Raw genomic sequence first — 21,133 nt, 5'->3', positions numbered from 1 at the left:
CTTCACACGCTTCTCTGTCGGTTCCTTCAGTGACAGGCAGAGTAGATGACACCACAAGACGGGCGACATGGGAATCCACCGGTGGTGAATTTTCCCACTTGTTCAGCAGGGAGAGGATAACGAGCTAGCATCTTTTTAGACAGGGAGAATTTCTTTCCTGGAGAAGACCAGGGTTCTTGACGTATGTCTACTAAATGGTCAGAATGCGGTAAGACTACTTTAGCTACCTTCTGACGTTTAAACTTATCAGGTTTCTTAGACGCAGTAGTGGGATCTACATCATCATCGATTTGTAGAATCAGCTTAATAGCCTCCATTAGGTCAGGGACATCAACCTGAGTTGTAGGTTCCTCGTCAGAAGCAACTGTATCAGTGTCTGACGGATCAGTATATTCCCCATCCTCATCAGAAGTATCATCTGAGATATTAGTGGATTTTGAGGAGGAAGCGGCCCGCTTAGATGACCCCTTGACCCCAGAGGGACGTGGGGTAAATTTATGTCTAACCAATAATTGATTCAATTGTTGTATCTGGGTACACAGAGTATCCGCCCAGGGCGGATTTACCACAGGTACAATATGTGACTGCAATGGCACAGGAGGTCCTATAGGAGGCGTAAGGCGTGTCAGAAGCGTATTAAGCATAGTAGAAAACGCCGCCCAAGGTGGTTCCTGATTGGTTACAGGAGCTGCGGACTGACTGGGAGATGTATGGCACATATTACACAGACCATCATTCAAAGCTTCCCCCTCAGGCAAATCCCTGGCGCATGCGCTGCATGATACAGGAGCGTCCATGGATTTCCCGCCCTTTGTGTTTGGCATTTTATTGAATGTAACCACAGAGCGTATGATTACGATACAGCCATACAGAGTACACTACCTGCAAATAAATCCCCTAGTATGTGACAGCATACACAGTACACAACACCAGCGTCTAAATCCGGTACTATGTGACTGCATACACAGTACACAACACAGCGAATAAATCCAGTATGATGTGACTGAGGGGGTCATTCCGAGTTGATCTCTCGCTAGCTACTTTTAGCAGACGTGCAAACGCATAGTCGCTGCCCACGGGGGAGTGTATTTTTGCTTTGCAAGTGTGCGAACGCCTTTGCAGCCGAGCGCAGCAAAAACATTTTAAGCAGTTTCAGAGTAGCTCTGGACTTACTCAGCCCTTGCGATCACTTCAGTCTTTTTGGTGCCGGAATTGACGTCAGACACCCGCCCTGCAAACGCCTGGACACGCCTGCGTTTTCCCTACCACTCCCAGAAAACGGTCAGTTGACACCCATAAACGCCCTCTTTCTGTCAATCACCTTGCGTTCGGTTGTGCGTATGGAATCTTCGCTAAATCCATCGCCCAGCACCGATCTTCTTTGTACCCATACGACGTGCCTGCGCATTGCGGCGCATACGCATGCGCAGTTTTGCCATTTTTTTACCTGATCGCTGCGCTGTGAAAATCGTCAGCGAGCGATCAACTCGGAATGACTCCCTGAGTACACAGTTGAATACACTTAACGGTAAATACTGTGCAGCACTATATATGAGACCCTGACGCACCTAGTCCTAGGGTGCAGAATACAGTGATAGATAAAGCTGAGATACAATGAAAGTGAAATCCACACGACAGATACAGGCACACACAGTCACAGCGACAATGCAGATAATTATTTTAGTCAGACAATAAAACTGCACTGGACTAGTAAATATATATATATATATATATATATATAACAATACGCAGTCCGAGACCGGATGTATATATCAGAATACTCGTACAATATATTCTGGTGGAGGTACACTTGTTCTTAACTAACACTGTCTTAAAATGACATGTAGAATACTTAAGTGTCTGTAAAATCACAGCGCTGATAAATCAGGCGGATACACAGAGGAGACCTTGCCCTACAGTCCCGGAGACCTGTCACAGCTACTGTGAGAAGATGGCGCCCAGCGTCTCAGTCAGGGAGTGAGGGAGAGTGTAAGGCAGCTCTAGGGCGGGAACACCAGCAGTAGATGGCACCCGGAGTTGAGGGAGGGGCTACAGGTCAAGCGCCTTTTCCCCTATGCTGGTCCTCACCACCGGGTACTATGGACTTATTAAAGTGGATATTTTACTATCCGACCTGTGCTCCCATGCCCTGGTGGATATAGTGGGGTCCCTGCTCTGTCACAGTGTCCACGCCAAAGTTGCGGTTCATCTCCTTAAACCGCGACCGGAACGTGATTTAATGGCATGTCCCGCCTGGGGGACCGTCTTACCTCCTCCCTTAGTAGCAGCCACGCGATCAAGGAGAGCGTCTGCGGTGGTGTGCCTAAGAACCGGAGCGCCTCCGCCGCAAGTACCCGGGAACAGAGCCAGTGGGAGTATGCAACACCGCTGGGGAGGTGATGGAGCCACAGCACAGTATGTCACACTGACATATGAAGTGCTGCAGCCCTTGAAATCTTCTAAAAAGCTTTTTCAGGGCTGCCTAGCTTCATGCAGGCACCAACTCTAAAACTGAGCTCACAGTGCCTGGAGGCAGGGTTATAGAGGAGGCCCCGCAATGCAATAAAGCTTTAGCCTGTTGGTGCCTCTGGATCAAGATCCATCTCTTCACCCTGATGTATTCCCTGTGGAACACAGTGTATCCCAATGTAGAAAACAGCATTCAAACTTATTAACGTAGCAACTAGCAATACTGAAAGTACCCATACACTAGCAAATGCAAGTGCCTGGCCAGGGCAGCAAGGGAGCCAAGGTATGCCCAATATGTCCACACAGGTTGGTTTTTTGAAAGATACACTCATTGTAGAGTGCAAGGATGATACCATGATATACTGATATACTGACCAGGAAGAATTCAAATCAGGAGAACTTTTGCGGTTCACAAAGCAGTCTGATTCCAAATGTATACTTTGCTTGCTGAATATAAACTACTCTCAAATACAATGTACATTTGACCAATGAGCAACAATACAGAACAGCCTCAAATAATAAGTAGACAACGTAGATCTGTTCAACATGCAAGAGTTTGTTAAATTTTCCTAACATGCAAAAAAAGTTTGTATTTGTACCCCACAACATGGTTTACAGCACAGAAACTTGCTCAGGAACAGTCAATGGTGCAAGTATAGCAAGCGGTACGACATACCCCCTTACCGCCAGCAGGTCGCAGTTTGACCCGTTTTCATGTCAGACATGAAAATGGGAAAAACTCCAGGAATTGAAAAGGAGCCGGAGGCAGCAGAGCCCGCACAGCCACCAGTGGGTGGCACAATAAAGTTTTTTGTGATTACGCAGCAATGTGACGTCATGGTGTTGCACCACTGGACACTGAAGAGGAGCTGAGCTGCCCTCGAAGACAGAGCAGCAAGCAGCATCCTCATGAGGCAGAACTCAGGAGCTAAATGTGGGCTAGGCTGGGAAGATAAAGTCAGGGTTGGAGGGTGCTAGAGTCAAAGACATGGGCTGGGAAGACTGATGGACACCAAGAGGGAGAATGTGAGACACAAGGGGGGAGGCTGAGAGACATGAAGGGGAGGCTAAGAGACACCAAGGGGGGGCTGGGAGACCCCAAGGGGGAGACTGAGAGAAACCCTAGGGGGAAACTGATGAACACAGAGGGGGAAACTGATGAATACGGAGAGGGAGGCTGATGGAAAGAGGGGGACGCTGAGAGACACAGAGGGGGAGGCTGATGGACACAGAGGGGGAGACTGATGAATATGCAGAGGGAGGCTGATGGACAGAGGGGGATGCTGAGAGACACAGAGTGGGAGGCTGTTGGACACATAAGGGAAGGCTGAGAGACACAGGGTGAGGATGAACGTGTGAGACACAGAGGGGAAGACTGAGGAACACAGAGGGGGAGACTAAGGGACACAGAGGGGGAGGCTGCGGGACACAAGGCTGGAGTGATGGGGCAGAAGGCTGAAGTGACAGGGCACAAGGCTGGAGAGGCACAAGGTTAAGGCAGGCAGCTGTAAAGACGGGGGGCAGGGGGCTCTAAAGACGGCAGGCTGAAGAGACAAGGGGAAGGAGGCTGGAGTGGATACAGGGGGCAGGAGGTGACACAGGGGGCACAAGTCTGGTTGAACCTCTGTTATATAATGATGACAATGGTTATATTCCTACACCAATAGGCATATTCTGGACCATGTGATCTCCTACGTGAATAGTGAATACAGACTGAAAACACTGTGTGCCCAAGAAAGATGAATTTCTTAAGAGGTTTCCCATTGCAAAGAAATCACTATAGCGATAAGGTGTATTTGGAAGTTCACAGAGTGACAAAAAATGGCTGGCATGCATTTCAAGTGGCCACGCCCCTCATGATGCATTTACCCACCCTTCTTTTTTTGCAAGCGTCGACAGTGCAGAGTACCACTAAGAAATAATCTCTACTTGCACCACTAGGGACAGTGTGTCTCTTGGGCACTCTAAACATCCTAATTTCCTCTCAATCCAATCCGTGCATGAGTTACCTAATGTTGAGTGGCAAAGGGAAGAAAACTGTACTCTTGAGAGCTTGCTGCTTGGCTGTGTATTATAAACAAGCACTACACTCTCAGCATGGAGAAGCAGCAGCCAGAGGCTTTACAGGTAAGAAACTGGCTGTTAGCGTCCTGTCACTCATTAAGGGGGTATGCGGTTAATATACCGCCTGTCGGGATTCCGGCATTCAGGATCCTGATGCCAGAATTCTGACAGGTGGCTAAATGCCGGCAGTCGGAATCCTGACCACAGCCCCGTATTCCCACTCAGGTGGTGGGTCCACTACACTAGATGATTGGGACTATAACTTGTGGCAAGCTAAGCTGGGCCCAATGTGTGGCGAGCGCAGGGCGCTCGATTGCCGGCTGTCAGTATCTGAATGGGTATACCGTATGTGTTCCATTAAGGGCCCTACTTATCACAATTCCCAATTTTTACTGTGGAACACGGCACATATCTCTGATATATGCTGTATTCCCTCATTCTTACATTCCAGGGGATCCTTCATTTTGCTTGTATCCCCTGGAACATTTCATGCAAATAATAATAATAATTATTATTATCCTTTATTTTTATGGCACCACAAGGGTTCTGCAGCACCTAAAAAAGTACATAAACAATACTTAACAAAGGGTTTAATTCCAAGTTGATCGCAGCAGGAATTCTGTTAGCAGTTGGGCAAAACCATGTGCACTGCAGGGGAGGCAGATTTAACATGTGCAGAGAGAGATAGATTTGGGTGTGGTGTGTTCAATCTGCAATCTAAATTGCAGTGTAAAAATAAAGCAGCCAGTATTTACCCTGCACAGAAACAAAATAACCCACCTAAATCTAACTCTCTCTGCAAATGTTATATCTGCCCCCCCTGCAGTGCACATGGTTTTGCCCAACTGCTAAAAAATTTCATGCTGCGATCAACTTGGAATTACCCCCAAAGTGAGCAAAACAAACAAAAACAGTGACTTAAAGCACAAGACAATACAGGACAAGGTTTATAACAATTTCTGCATCAGCGGTAATAACATTCAAATAAGCAGCAGGATGACAGAAACCAAGGGTTAGGTGCTATTGTAGGGAGTATGGAGTAGATGATAGTATATATAAGAAGAAGGAAAAGCACATGAGGTAAGAGGGCCCTGCTTGTGAGAGCTTACATTCTAAAGGGGACGGGCAAATGGGGTGACACAGATAGGGGTGATGCAGTGAGCATGGGCCAATTGGTTAGGATGAGAGCTGAATGGCTTGATGGATTATCCTGCAAATATTCTTTCATTAACATATCGGTAAAACAGTGAATGTGTGATTACAACTTTGAAGTTGGTCATTATTAGGTTTACCATACTATCCCTTTAAACCGGGACGCTCATGGATTACACGGGTTTTGTGGCTCATTAAAACCAGGTGAAATGCAAGCGTGAAGTCAGCCAGCCACAGAACCTGTGTAATTAGTGTCCCAGTTTAAAGGGATAGTATGGTAAGCCTAGAGCAATATACTGTTTTACCATGAAAATATGTATTTCTACAAAATGTGTGCAGAAAGTGTAACCAATCTAACACTCATTATCAAACTGACAAGAATTCATGTTGTTTGAGAAATACATCCGTGCCTCTTTATACTGTAAACTTTGCCCCCTACTGCTATCAATACAGAGCCCATACTACACGGATATTATATACCCCCATTAGTTTCCTCTGTGGCACAGTCATTAGGTGTAGGCAACAGATATCCAGTGCAATCAGGAGGACTTGTCACACCAGTGTTAAGATTCAATCAGCAAACCCAGATAAAGCAGCCACAGAGAGCACTTTTACTGAATGCCTGCTGATAAAAACATATGGCGACTCCCACTTGCTGCAGTGTCTGCTTTTCCAGATTAATGTCCAGCAGGCAGTGCCGCATGTCCTGGATCACATTGTGCATGTGCCAACCATGGTTTATGGCCATAAATAAGCCAGCATGCACATATAGGAAAATAAGGGTACATAAACTACAACTAGTAGTACTAGTACAACTAGTATAATGGGACACAAGGTACAAGCTATGATAGCTATTAATTGTGCCCCAAAGTATTTAGCTGGTCAGCCTGGGCATCAAACAGCCGAGCCATATCGACACAATTAATTTGTTCAAAGGATAGCTGTACATACAGACAGATTTCCAGTCTGGTCTAATGGGTAGTCCTTTTGTGTCAAAATTTGCTTAGATTTGCGACTTATTGGCTCTAAAAGAACATACTTGGCTGTCTAACTCCAGCATATATGGTTACTTTAAGAGAATTCAAGCTGAAACCTTACGGATTGTGTGCTTTCACCAGATAAGCCCTAAAGCCATTCAATTAGCCAAGTGAATGGCCACAATTAAAATGGATTGTGCAGTGTGTTTATGTTGATTTCTGTTCATGACTATGGGCCTAATTCAGAGCTGATCATAGCAGCAATTTTGTTAGCAGATGGTCAAAACCATGTGCAGTGCACGGCAGGTGGGGCAGATATAACATTTGCAGAGAGAGTAAGATTTGGGTGGGTTATATTGTTTCTGTGCAGGGTAAATACTGACTGCTTTATTTTTACACTGCAATTTAGATTTGACTTTGAACACACCCCACCCAAATCTAACTCTCTCTGCACATGTTATATCTGCCCCCCCCTGCAGTGCACATGGGGGCTAATTCAGAGTTGATCTGCTAACAAATTTGCTGCTGCGATCAACTCTGAATTACCCCCTATAAGAGGTGCTGTGATGGGAACCGAACCTCTGACCTCAGCGCTCAGAGGCAGTAATGCTAACCATTACACCATCCATACTTTACGTGCATTGTTGCACTAAAATGGAAAAATACTGTATGAGAAAAATGGACGGGGCTGTGTGGTAGGGAAGACGACAGCCATCTTTTTAAACTAACTTCATAATAAGAAATTTTCAGTTTACCAAAAAAATAATCCCTGCTACATCTGCAAATTGATTTTTGAGACCATTTTTGGTTTCTTGTCATACGGTACTTTGCAAATTACATGATTATCTGGAATAGTGTTCTGTGTATTTATAAAACCCTTACTCTTTGGAAAAGATAGAAACATACTGTAAATCTTTATCAGGGATTTCTTCACGGAACAGAAATCCAGCATTTTGCTTACAGAGCATTTTGCAAAGCAAGAGCAGTAACTTGAACTGCATCCAAAAACATAGTTTCAATTTTGAGAGAATTTCATGACAAAGGTTACAAAAATAAATATTATGGTTGTGTTATGATTGTGTTAGCCTTTTTGTTTCAGGGCACCAGTCACTCTGTGCAAGTAGACACCGACTTGGGATCCAGCAAAAGAGCCCCAGACCACCATGCTTCCTCCTCCATGTTCGACAGTTGGTGACACAGAGGCAGATGTATTAACCTGGAGAAGGTATAAGGAAGTGATAAACCAGTGATAAATGCCACACCAGCCAATCAGCTCCCATATGTAAATTAACAGTTAGGAGCTGATTGGCTAGTGCATTATCACCTTGCACTTAACACCGCTTTATCACTGGTTTATCACTTCCTTATGCCTTCTACAGGTTAATACATCTACCCCATAATGGCTTATTTACTGTACCACACATAGGGTGTTTTGCCATTAAAAGAACTGCCCATTTAAATTTTGTGCTTAAACACATTTTTATACAAACTCACTGAGGAACATCCTTTTGCTTAAACTCTGTGTAATGGCCCACAGAATGATTATTATTTTTTTTAAATCAGTGCTATAAGACCTTTTCTAGTCTTCAGTAGTTCACTGGTAGTTACAGTATATATGGCCCAGGCAAAGCTTTTTAATTGCTGCTGATCACCTGTAAATTCTTAACCTGGTGGTTTCCAAACAGGGTGTCGTGGCACCCTGGGGTGCCTTAGAACACTTGCAGGGGTGCCGCACCCAGGTTTGTAGTCATATAAACATAGAATTTGATGGCAGATAAGAACCACTTGGAACATCTAGTCTGCCCCTTTGTTTTATCCTTTATGTAATCTCAACCCTTTTTGATCCTTAGTTCTTTGGAAGGATATTCATATGCCCATCCCAAGCATGTTTAAATTGCTCTACTGTCTTAGCATCTAGAGTCTACCACCTCTGACGGGAGGCTATTCCACTTATCCACTACCCTTTCTGTGAAGTAATTTTTCATTGAATTTCTCCTGAACCTACCTCCCTCTAGTTTCAGTGTGTTTCCTGGCGATCTAATACTTTTCTTACTTTAAAGACTGTATTCCTCTTGTACCTTATTAAAGCCCTTGGTATATTTGAAAATTTCTATCATGTCCTCCCTTTCCCTTCTCTGCTCCAAACTACACATGTTAAGATATTTTAGTCTTTCCGGGTAAGTTTTTGTGACGTAGGCCATGCACCATTTAGGTTGCCCTTAGTCCAGGACCAATTCAAATTATTTATGTTTAATGTACTGTAATAGTCAAAACCAGTACTTGTGGCTTCCAGTGATAAAATATGTGGACACACAGAAGTGAATCCTTATGGTGCCCACACATGGTGTGATTATCGCATGCTATTTCATCTGTTTAGTTCAAATAGCATTGCGTCTAGTTCACATCGCACTGTGTTTAGTTTCCCTTGTGATGCAATGCGCGCTCCCGTGTAGTCAATATCACAAGGCAAAATAGTATGTGCAGGCAGGTATTTCTAAACTACATCGCATACATTATATATTGTAGTGTAGTCAAATTTGGGTATAGTTCAAATCGCATGTAGTTCAAATCACATACCACTAAAGTACAAATTGTATAGCACAAATAGTATAGCTCAAATTGCACCTAGCACAGATAGCACCGTGTGTGGGCACCATAAGGATGACATATAACTGAACTTAAGGAAGACATATATTAAGGAAATTTGCTGTCTATACTTCTCAATAAGAAACTATTGGCCTAGTGGTGCCATGAAAAAAAATTGAATGTTCTAGGGCGCCGTGATTCAAAAAAAGTTTGGGAACCACTGTCTTAACCCATTACTTGTCCTATTTTTATTCTAAATGTGAAATTGACAATAGTTATACCTGTGTTTGGCAAGGTAAGCAGGGTGAAGGTGGTTGGGTTTTATTATTTTCTTACTTATGTGAATTTACATGTGTGTTTTAAGTGCTGCATTTCTTGTACTGATTTGTGCCTGTGGTCAATTTATATGGATGACGGTTGGCACTGTGTTGTGGCAGAGTTGGTTCTGGGTCGATATTCATCAATTTTTTACATTACCATGGTAAATGTTATTTTCTGGAACGTTCGAGGCCTTAATGATAAGGTCAAACATTATCTGGGTCTAAAACAGCCAAAGGCCCATAGTCCGGGTCTGGTGTGCTTACTAGAAACTTATTTAATTGGTAGCAAAGTTCTTTCCCTAAAAAAAGCCCTGGGTGGGTTGGGCCTTCCACTCCACTTTTCACTCTAACTCCAGAGGTGTATCTGTACTACTTCATAAAAAATATGTGTTTTGTCAAAAGGTTCAGATTGATCCGTTGGGATGCTATGTATTCCTGTCCGGTACAATTCATAATGCCCCTTTTATATTATTAGCAGCGTATATTCCCCCTCCCTATAACCAAGGAATTCTTGTTAAGGCATGCACCTTTCCGTCTTTTCCAGTTAGAATGTATTGGGGATTTTAAAGATATCATGGATGATTCTATGGATAGATGGATGCCTGATCTGCAGCGTGCATCTAGTGGATCTACTGCCTTTGCACGCTTGGTTTCAATTGGGCCTTGTGGATATTTGGCGCCTGCATTCCCGCTCTCTACGTTGTTACTCCTGTTTTTCTCATACTAATTGGGTGTTTTCCAGGATAGATATGGCCCTACTATACCGCTCCTTGCTCCACTCTGTGTCTAATGTGCAATATTTGGCTCGTGGGATTTCAGATAACTTTTCCTGGGGGGATACCGGTGGGGGGGCACCCCCCTCTCTGTCTGCTGTTTGTTTGTGACCCCTCCCCTTTCTAGCACCTGATATATAATTATCTCCAGGAATTATTGAGCAGCTGCCACTGTTTCTTTGTAACTTTCCCATATTGCTGTCTCTGAACTTTGATATACCCAAGGTATAAGCATCCTTTTGGAGATTTAACCCTTTCCAATAATCGCAGATGGGGGCAGCCTCGGAACTCATGGTACTCTGGGAAGAATTCTTTATTAATAACCTGATTAGTGATGGGGCCCCCTTGGTGTGGAATGCTTTTAAGGCTTATTTGCGGGGCTCGCTGATCTCTAGAGTTGCCCAGCTAAAGTTTTTTTAGTACGAAATCTGAGGAGAAGCTGGAGAAGAGGAGTGTGGAGCTTGAACAACTATATTAGTGCAGTGGCCTTCCATCTGATCGAGTAGAATGGTTGATCGTCCATAAGCAGTGGACGGACTTACTCCTTGATAAGTCTAAAAGAAGTTCATTATTTCGTGCCCATGATTTTTATATTCAGGGTGAACGTTCAGGTAAATTTTTAGCTTACTTGGCAAGAGAGGAGACGTCCCTGACCACTGTGTATAGTTTGAGGTGTGCTGATGGAAAATATTAGTGTGGATACCCCTTCCATTGCAACTAGTTTTTATAGTCATTTTTTGGATGTGTATAGGTCTAGAGTGCAGTACTCACACACTGTATTATCTGAAGTATTTGGATAAGATAGTACTTCCTGTTCTGTGCAGATACATACAGTAACATAGTAACATAGTATCTGAGGTTGAAAAAAGACAATTTGTCCATTGAGTTCAACCTGTTAATGATCTCCTACACTGTCATATTTTTAAGACTAAATTTTAACTGTGATTAATGTTTAGCCGTTATGTCTATTCCTTTTTTTTTTTTTTTTTTGCCATTGTGCATGATTTACCCACCATAACCCTATATAGCATTATCCAATAGTAATTTATCTAGGCCATTCTTAAAAGCAATGACCGAGGCCACCATTACTACTCTCTCAGGCAATGAATTCCAAATACGTATTGTCCTTACTGTGAAGAAACCTTTCCGTCTCTGTGTGCGAAATCTCCTCTCCGCTAACCTAAGCTGGTGTCCACGTGTCCTTTGTGTTGATTTTACCAAAAACAAATCTCCCGCTAGCTTTGTGTATTGTCCCTTTATATATATTTGTAAATGTTAATCATGTCCCCTCTTAATCTCCTTTTTTCCAGTGTAAACATGCCTAGCAAGCCTTTCCTCATATTCCAGCGACTCAATACCCTTAATCAATCTGGTCGCCCGTATCTGAAAATTTTCTAGTTCCAGGGTATACTTTTTGTAGTATGGTGCCCAGAATTGTGCACAGTATTCAAGATGTGGCTTCACTAGTGATTTATATAATGGGAGTATAACATTCTCATCCATTGCATCAATTCCCCGCTATATGCATGCTAATACCTTGTTTGCCTTATTTGCTGCATTCCTAGTTTGGGTACTACTGCTAAGTTTGTTATCTATGTGAACACCTAAATCTTTTTCCAGTACAGAATTCCCTAGTTTTAACCCATTTAGTATGTAGGTAGTATTATTGTTCTTGCTACCGAAGTGCATTACCTTACATTTGTCTATATTGAACCTCAGTCTCCATTTAGCTGCCCATGCTTCCAGTTTAAATAAGTTGTTCTGAAGAGACTCAGCATCCCCCTCCGAATTTATAACCTTACACAGTTTGGTATCGTCTGAAAAATAGACACCATGCTCTCTAGACCTACTTCTAGATCATTTATGAAAATGTTGAACAATAGTGGTCCAAGTACAGACCCTTGTGGTACACCACTTAGTGCTTCAGTCCATTTCGAAAAAGTTCCATTTACCGCCACTCGCTGCTCCCTATTATCCAACCAATTTCTAACCCAAGTGCATATTGGCCCTCATTCCGAGTTGTTCGCTCGCTAGCTGCTTTTAGCAGCATTGCAAACGCTAGGCCGCCGCCCTCTGGGAGTGTATCTTAGCTTAGCAGAATAGCGAACTAAAGGTTAGCAGAACTGCTACTAAATAATTCCTTGCAGTTTCTGAGTAGCTCCAGATTGCGACCACCTCAGTCCGTTTTGTTCTTGGTTTGACGTCACAAACACGCCCTGCGTTCGGCAAGCCACTCCCCGGTTTCTCCAGCCACTCCTGCATTTTTACCTGGCACGCCTGTGTTTTTTAGCACACTCCCTGAAAACGGGCAGTTTCCGCCCAGAAACACCCACTTCCTGTCAATCACACTACGATGAAAAAACGTCGCTCGAGCTTGTGCAAATCTCCAAAGTTTTGTGTTAATTTACTGAACGCATGCGCGCTGCGTACCATGCGCATGCGCATTTTCTACCTAATCGCTCCGTTGCAAAAAAACGGCAACAAGCGAACAACTCGGAATGACCACCATTGTGTTTCCTAGCCCAGTTCTCGTAATTTGTAGATAAGTCTCATGTGAGGTACTCTATCGAAAGCTTTAGCAAAGTCTAAAAAGAATACATCCACCTCTTTTCCCTTATCTAGTTTTGCACTAACTGTTTCATAAAAGCCTATTAAGTTAGTTTGACATGATCTATCCTTCACAAAGCCATGTTGGTTCCTATTAATAACCTTATTGACTTCAAGGAACTCCTGTATTCTATCTCTTAAAATACCTTCCAGTACTTTCCACACTATAGATGTAAGACTTACTGGTCTATAATTACCAGGTTCAGATTTACTTCCCTTTTTAAATATCGGCACTACTTCCGCTGTACGCCAGTCTTTGGGAACCATGCCTGATGTGAGTAATTGAAAATCAAATATAGGGGTCTTGCAAGTTCGGAGTGCAGCTCCATGATAACCCTTGGGTGAATTTTGTCGGGACCAGGTGACTTATTAATCTTATTTTTTTTAAATTGGTCACAGACTACTTCCTCACTTAAATAAGCATTTAGCAGTGGGACATTATCATTGCTGAGGTTATGTATTAATCCCTCCATCTGGTCCTCTCTTGTGACTACAGATGAGAAAAACTCATTTAATTATTCTGCTATGTCATTATAGTCTTTGATTAGGATTCCCAACTTGCCTTTTAAAGGGCCTATACTCTCCTTCTTTAATCTTTTGCTGTTGATGTATCTAAAAAACTTTTTGGGGTTTGATTTACTATCTTTTGCTATTAGCTTTTCCGTTTCTATTTTAGACGCTCTGATTTCTTTTTTGTGTATTTTGTTGCAATCCTTATAGTGCTGGAATGACTCTGCATTCCCGTCTGATTTATACTTTTTGAATGCTCGCCTCTTTTTGGCCATTAGTTCCTTAATCATTTTGTTAAGCCACATTGGTTTGGAATTATTACTCCTTCGTTTGCTGCCCATGGGAATGAACTTGCTAATACAGGTTGAGTATCCCATATCCAAATATTCCAAAATATGGAATATTCCGAAATACGGAATTTTTTGAGTGAGACTGAGATAGTGAAATCTTTGTTTTCGGATGGATCAACGTACACAAACTTTGTTTAATGGGGGTAATTCCAAGTTGATCGCAGCAGGAAATTTTTTAGCAGTTGGGCAAAACCATGTGCACTGCAGGGGGGGCAGATATAACATTTGCAGAGAGAGTTAGATTTGGGTGGGTTATTTTGTTTCTGTGCAGGGTAAATACTGGCTGCTTTATTTTTACACTACAATTTAGATTGCAGATTGAACTCACCACACCCAAATCTAACTCTCTCTGCAAATGTTATATCTGCCTCCCCTGCAGTGCACATGGTTTTGCCCAACTGCTAAAAATATTCCTGCTGCGATCAACTTGGTATTACCCCCAATATGCAGAGGTATTCAAAATATTGTATTAAATGACTTTCAGGCTGTATGTATAAGGTGTATATAAAACATAAATGAATTGTGTGCTTAGACTTGAGTCCCATCGCCGTGATATTGCATTATGATATGCAATTATTCCAAAATACGGAAAAATCTGATAGGCAAAATACTTCTGGTCCCAAGCATTTTGGATATGGGATACTCAGCCTGTATAACTAGCAAGCAATGCTTTTAATACATCCCATTTCTCTGTAGTATTCTTGCCTAGAAACAAAATTTCCCAGTCACTGTCCCTTAAAGCTTCCACCATCATGTCAAAGTTGGCTTTGCTAAATTTTAGAGTCCTAGTTGAGCCTATATAGGGCTGCTTGTGAAAATTGATATTGAATGTGACCATATTATGGTTGCTGTTTCCTATGGGCTCCCATACTATAATATTTTATATCATATCATATCCTCATTGTTTGTTAATACCAGGTCTAAGATTGCATTGTACCTAGTTGGTTCCTCGAATAGTTGAAGTAAGTAGTGATCATTTAGTGTGATAAAAACCTATTACCCCTAACATGAAACATTTGTCCAATTAATCTCTGGATAGTTAAAATCTCCCATCACTATTACGTCTCCTAATCCTGACGCTTTTTCGATCTGCTTCAATAACAATTCCTCATCAGACAGATTAATATTAATATCCTCATCTGACCAACGACTTCTAATAGTTGCAGGTAGTTTGCGGCGAATAGTGTACCCGCGGCTGTGCAGGTGTACTGCACACACTCCCAAGATCCATAAGATTGCATGAGTGCGTATTCTGCGGCGAAGGGCCACGGCCTGCTGGCGCTTGTCGCTATCGTGGCTAGTCACAGGCTGGATAGTTGGGACATATTTGTACACTTTTTTTTTTTCATCTCTAGCAGTTTATCGCTTACCTTTGTACCATTTCAGGTCATTCACCGGACGTGAATTGCTGACATTTTAATTAAAACTGGGAAAAACTTTTGATGGATATTGTAGTCCAAATGGAAAGGATGGATTGGGGGCAGTGGGTCAAGCAATGACCTCATTTGTCCCAATTCTCTATTTAGAATTAGTGTGAGATATGCAGGTGTTTAGGTCGTGATCTCTGCCTCTCAGCTAATTCATGAAAAATCCTGTACATAACAAAGGAGATCAGCTATGCTTCAAGTGAAGCGACCTCGCATTTTTACTTTAATTGCCTTAAATATCCTACGTCGACAAGTCAGGTTGCAAAATTTGACAACCGCACCATATGTCAGCAAGTAGACTACAGTAGTCATGGAATAAAAATAGCCCGGTAGCAGTTTTTTGGCCTCTAGCATTGATGAATATATGGCAATATTTGTTAATTAAAGATTAGTTTAACAGATTTCCCCAGCTGGCTTTGACATAATTAATTAAGAATAGATACAGCATGTTGTGCTAGAGATTGTTCTGCTTGTGCTAAATTTAGCAGTTATGATGGGTTAAGAAACAGAGTTTTCCTTTAACGCTTAGCTCACATTCCCAGACTAACAAATCTAAATGCTGTTATCCTAATGGCAAAGTTAACATGTGAGATTAGAACTCATTTTTGCAATTTTAACTTATAAAATATGAATTTACACAAATGCGGTGAACAGATAAATGCCATCTCTCCTCTAGTTTCACTAATTAACCTATATGAATGGGCAAAACTATTTATAATATATTATTTTATTTAAACTTATATCTGGGCTCATACAGATTTAAGAAAACATACACCTGCTTTTCCTATTGTATCTTAATTTCCTCCGCAACCGGGTGTTGTAGATAATACAGGTGATACCAGAAGCCTCAAAAGTTTCTTTCCCCAAGTGGTCTGGTATCCGTTCACATGGTCGACCATGTTATGGTCGACAGTCATTAGGTCGACCACTATTGGTCGACATTGACATGGTCGACATGGACACATGGTCGACACGTGAAAATGGTCGACACATGAAAGGTCGACACATGAAAAGGTCGACATGATTTTTTTTATTTTTTTTTATTTTGGGGAACTTTTCCATACTTTACGATCCACGTGGACTACGATTGGAACGGTAATCTGTGCCGAGTGAAGCGGTGCACTAATTGGGGTTCCCAGTCACTTTACGCAAAAAACGACACCAAAAAAAGAAAAAAAAAACCTCATGTCGACCTTTTCATGTGTCGACATTTCATGTGTCGACCATTTTCATGTGTCGACCATGTGTCCATGTCGACCATGTCAATGTCGACCAATAGTGGTCGACCTAATGACTGTCGACCATAACATGGTCGACCATTCATACCGGAACCAAGCGGTCCGCCTGCTAAACTCATGAACATTGTCTGGCTAGACGTACAGTACATGTAACTCACTTGTGTCCCTACGGTATGCCTATCTGTATGACTTTACTTGCCCCCCCACTTGCTTATCTGTTACCTACTTGGCTGTTGGATAGCAAACCGAAGACAAATTCCTAGTATACGCAAGTATACCTGACCAATAAAGCCGATTCTGATTCTGATAGAGCCACATGCATATCCATCACATCCACACAACTAACAGGGCTGTAACAGGGGGCATTCTCACATTGGAATTTCGGGCTGCGCAGACAGATTTCTGCAAACATACCTCCCGACATTTGGGAGTTTTAATTTGGGATTCTGAAAAGGGGGTGCGGCCGCATGGGGGAAGGGGTGTGATCTCACAGCATGCCCCCGTTTTCATCACTGTGGGGTCATGCCCAGGACTTCCGGAGATGCTGGGATGCCCCCAGGTTCTGCACCACATGCACAACATCTATGCAGAGCAGCCCAGTGAGAGTGCTTGCAACCAATTCTCCTCCACAACTCAGGGGGTGGGACAGTTTCCAAAAAGTGAGACAGTTCCATCCAAAGCGGGACAATTGGGAATGTATGGCTGCAAGTGTAAATACGCCTGTTTTCAGATGTACCTTTTGAGACAGAGGGATCTATTTACTAAGCCTTTGAATGGAGATAACGTGGACATGGCTGTGATATTGCTGTAAGACACTGATTGGCTGGGACTTTATCTCCATCCAAGGCTTAGTAAATAGACCCCAAAGATAAGGGTGATGCAACTGCACAATGATGATGATGGGTACCATACCTAGCATACAGAGAGGGCAGTCTGCTCGCAAAGATGGGTAATTCCCTGCATACGAGGGAATATACGCATTTATTTCTGTGCACATGGGGCATCATTCACATTTGTATGCAAACCCGATGTTTTGTGTACAAATAAGATGTTTGAGGTTTCTTGAGATGTCGCTCACAGCCCCATCAGCCGCCACATGACTGACATGCTGCAGTGTTTAGGGGGCGGAGCGAGAGCGGCATGTTGCCCCCGTTTTGAAGGCATCACGAGTCCAGGGTCTGTGTCTTCGGGCGCAGACTTTCTGGACCTGGGTGTCCGGATCTGACAGCCAGCCTGAGTAAGCTTCAGCTTACGCAAGTTGGCCGGTGCTTATAAACATTGAGAATCGCGGCAATGATGATCCGTGACTGCGTCCTAAGAACACCATTCTGATCCTCGTAAATGCTAACAGGAGACGTCTATCTCCTACAGACTTCTCCTGCTGCCTTTGCATTTTAATTAGCAGGAATTTCATAGCCGCTTCCTTGCGGCTGTGCAACTCCTTACAAATATGAACCAGGGCCATAGTGCGGTAGCAATTACTGCTGACTTGCATAAACTCTGCATCATCCCCATGTGTGTTACACACAGTATCTTTTGACAATATTTGAGTTATTTTTTATATAAGTATAAAAATTATGTTTCTTAATTCACATTTTTACAGAAATGAGCAGATATTAATTGCTGCTATTTATAGCACATCGGTTGCTATAAGTAGAACGAACCATTTAATCCGGACACCTGTCTCGCAGAGGAAGCTCATTAATACATATGGCCATAAGTTATTAATTTGGTTATTCTAGTACTTGCTCTTTTGAGATGTTACGTATCCGCGTCAGACATCATTGGTACACTTTCTCCAAATGGTCATATCATTAGCAAAGCCGGACTAGGGGTCAGGCCGCCCCTAGGCACAATGACATTGGCCGCCCCCCCCCCCCCCCCCCCCGCCCGCAAGCACAACAACATCGGCCGCTGAACATCCAAACCCCCCCCCCGCTTAGTAACTCGCCAGCTGTACCTTTGCTCTGTACCTCTACGGCCATTCCACCCGACCCGCTTGTCCGTCCGCCCTCCGTCTGCTGCTGCTCTAATGTGGCGGCAGAAGAGGAGAATGCTGTGCTGTGCTGCTGCTCTGAAGCGCGGGGGGGGAGGACATGACACTGCTGTATACACATTGTGCCAGGTCGAGCCGCTTATACACATTGCACCAGGTAGCACATTAAACACGTTGCAACAGATAGCCCATTATACACATTGCGCCAGGTAGCCCATTATACACATTGCGCCAGGTAGCCCACTATACGCATTGCGCCAGTTAGCCCACTATACACATTACACCAGGTAGCCCATTATACTCATTGCACCAGGTAACCCATTATACACGTTGCACCAGGTAGCCCATTATACACGTTGCACCAGGTAGCCCATTATACACATTGCACCAGGTAGCCCATTATACACGTTGCACCAGGTAGCCCATTATACACGTTGCACCAGGTAGCCCATTATACACGTTGCACCAGGTAGCCCATTATACACATTGCACCAGGTAGCCCATTACACACATTGCACCAGGTAGCCCAGAGAGAGTGTGAGAGTGAGTGTGTGTATGTGTTTCACTCACCACCATCAGCGTCAGCTCCAGTCTGTCCCTCTGGCTTCATGCTGCGTGTCTGTCTTTACTTCTGCCCAGCGTGAAGCAGGGCGGAAGTGTGTAGCGGTGGTGGTGCGGGAGACTGTGTAGGTTGGTCCAGCGTGGCGTGGGGAGCAGGCAGCAGCTGAAGGGGGTGCTGCCCAGTGCAGTGTGCGGTACAGGAGGCGGCCAGGGGGGTCCCGGCCAAAGTGCGTGGATGCGGAGGTGGTGCGGCCATTACATTGCGGTGCCGGGTGCCCACGCAGTGCCCCTCCTCCCCCTCCTCATCAGTAGCAATAAAGTCTGGGGGGGGGGAGCTGATAGAAGAGAGGAGAGCGGCTCCTCCTCCCGCTACAGACTGGGAGCCGGTGCACTGTCTGGCGGCGGCATACAATGGGTCACTGTGACTCATTGTAATGCCAGTGGTTAGTGGGCCTCTTCACTGCGGCAGCGTGTGGGCTTGGAAATCCATCCCTGCAGTGACGTTTCTCCAATGCAAGGGGGGGGGGGGACTGCCTTGCCGCCCCCAGCAGGTGCCGCCCACAGGCACGTGCCTCACGTGGCTAGTGACAAATCCGGCACTGATTATTAGGGGTAGTGGTATATTCTATGCAATGGCCTATTAAAAAAAACAATGTTTTGAATATAATTATTTTTCAGCTAAAGAACAATATATTATGCATTGACATATCTGATATCAATACTTTTAATGTGATCTTGTATCAAACAATACCTTACACGGTAATTGCATACATTGATCATTACTGAACATTTGCTGTATACTGTACCAAGTGTAATGTCTCCAGCTTGCTGTTACTGACTACAGTGTTAATGCACCTATCACCAGCAGGAGTGCTGCATAGATCATGCTTACACTCAATAATGTTTTCTATAGCTCTATGGCATAATTAGCAAGTGATCAAAACCTGCTGAACCTACACTAAACAATAGCTGCATACAGTAAATATCAACAGACAGCTTTGATCTACTGTAGGCTGGCGATACACAACAAAGCTTTCTTGTGAGTATATGAAATTGTATTGAATCGTGATGCTTTATATTTATGTTAATATCATACAAAGTATTAATGGTTTTAGTTGGAAATAACTAAAAACAAGCAGATTGTAGTTGAAAACAAATATAGATTTTATGCACGCTGGGGAATAGTCATGAAATAAAAACATTTTCTTCAAATGCATGTGCCAATTAGGTTATCATATCATACGTGGTATTGTGAAATCACACACCTGATGACATCACTACGCCAACCCATGATGATGAGAGATGACTGTTTTAGAAATTCATGTACTGTACACATGACCACTGTATATCCTATATAATAAAAGGCTAACACTGCTCCTCACCTGTAAGGGGAATTCAAGTGTTATGCGCGCCGCTGGCCACTAGAAGGCACCCACAGCTTGAGCTGACATTACTGTTATGTTGTTCCATCATTGTGGCGGGCTGGTAACTAGTATAATACTATTAGGTGCAGCATTCTAGTGAACGTAGTATATTGGTTTCCATTTCAGTTTTACCAATGAGCTTGCAAATATGGGCTCTGTGCACAGACGAAATGGCGAGTTTTGGTATACGATGCATGTGCAGATGTGATTTTATACTTTATATATCTCCGTTCAATTCTGCGTCACACAGTCTTGGAACTGGTGGCAGATTTTACCTAGGGGCAGCCCCCCCTTCCCACCCCCCTCCCGGTCAAATCAGCCACATGGACTGCTTAGTAGTGGCAGTGACTACCCATAGGGCGCACTCCCTCCCAATTACAGCCAGACAGACAGTCCTAGGGGGATATATTTTCTCTCCTCGGGACTGCCAGTCCACCTGCGATAGCAGAAAGCGTAGCCACTCCTCTGCTATAACATCAGCCCTATCTGGCTTCTAGAGGCTGCAGCTGATTAGTCCTTAGAAGCCAGCCTGTTTAGCAGCATTGCAATTAAGCCCCACCCCTGAACCTAAGCCCCACCCCGATGTCAGCAATCAACCACCGGAAGGGCAGGGAGGAGAGGACTGCGACCCCCCAGCCAGATAGGCAACGAGCCACTATTGCTCAGAACTGTCTTCATG

At 43.7% G+C, this 21,133-nt stretch overlaps 1 protein-coding gene across 1 annotated transcript in view; it reads right to left on the bottom strand.

Annotated features, from left to right (window-relative positions):
* The window catches only part of KCNH7 (potassium voltage-gated channel subfamily H member 7), a 930,127-nt gene that overhangs the window by 833,967 nt on the left and 75,027 nt on the right, over positions 1 to 21,133 (bottom strand). The window lies entirely within an intron of this gene.

The sequence above is a fragment of the Pseudophryne corroboree genome, chromosome 7 (assembly GCF_028390025.1).
Source record: "Pseudophryne corroboree isolate aPseCor3 chromosome 7, aPseCor3.hap2, whole genome shotgun sequence".
NCBI classification, from domain to species: Eukaryota; Metazoa; Chordata; class Amphibia; order Anura; family Myobatrachidae; genus Pseudophryne; species Pseudophryne corroboree.
This window is presented reverse-complemented; position numbering and strand designations above follow the sequence as displayed.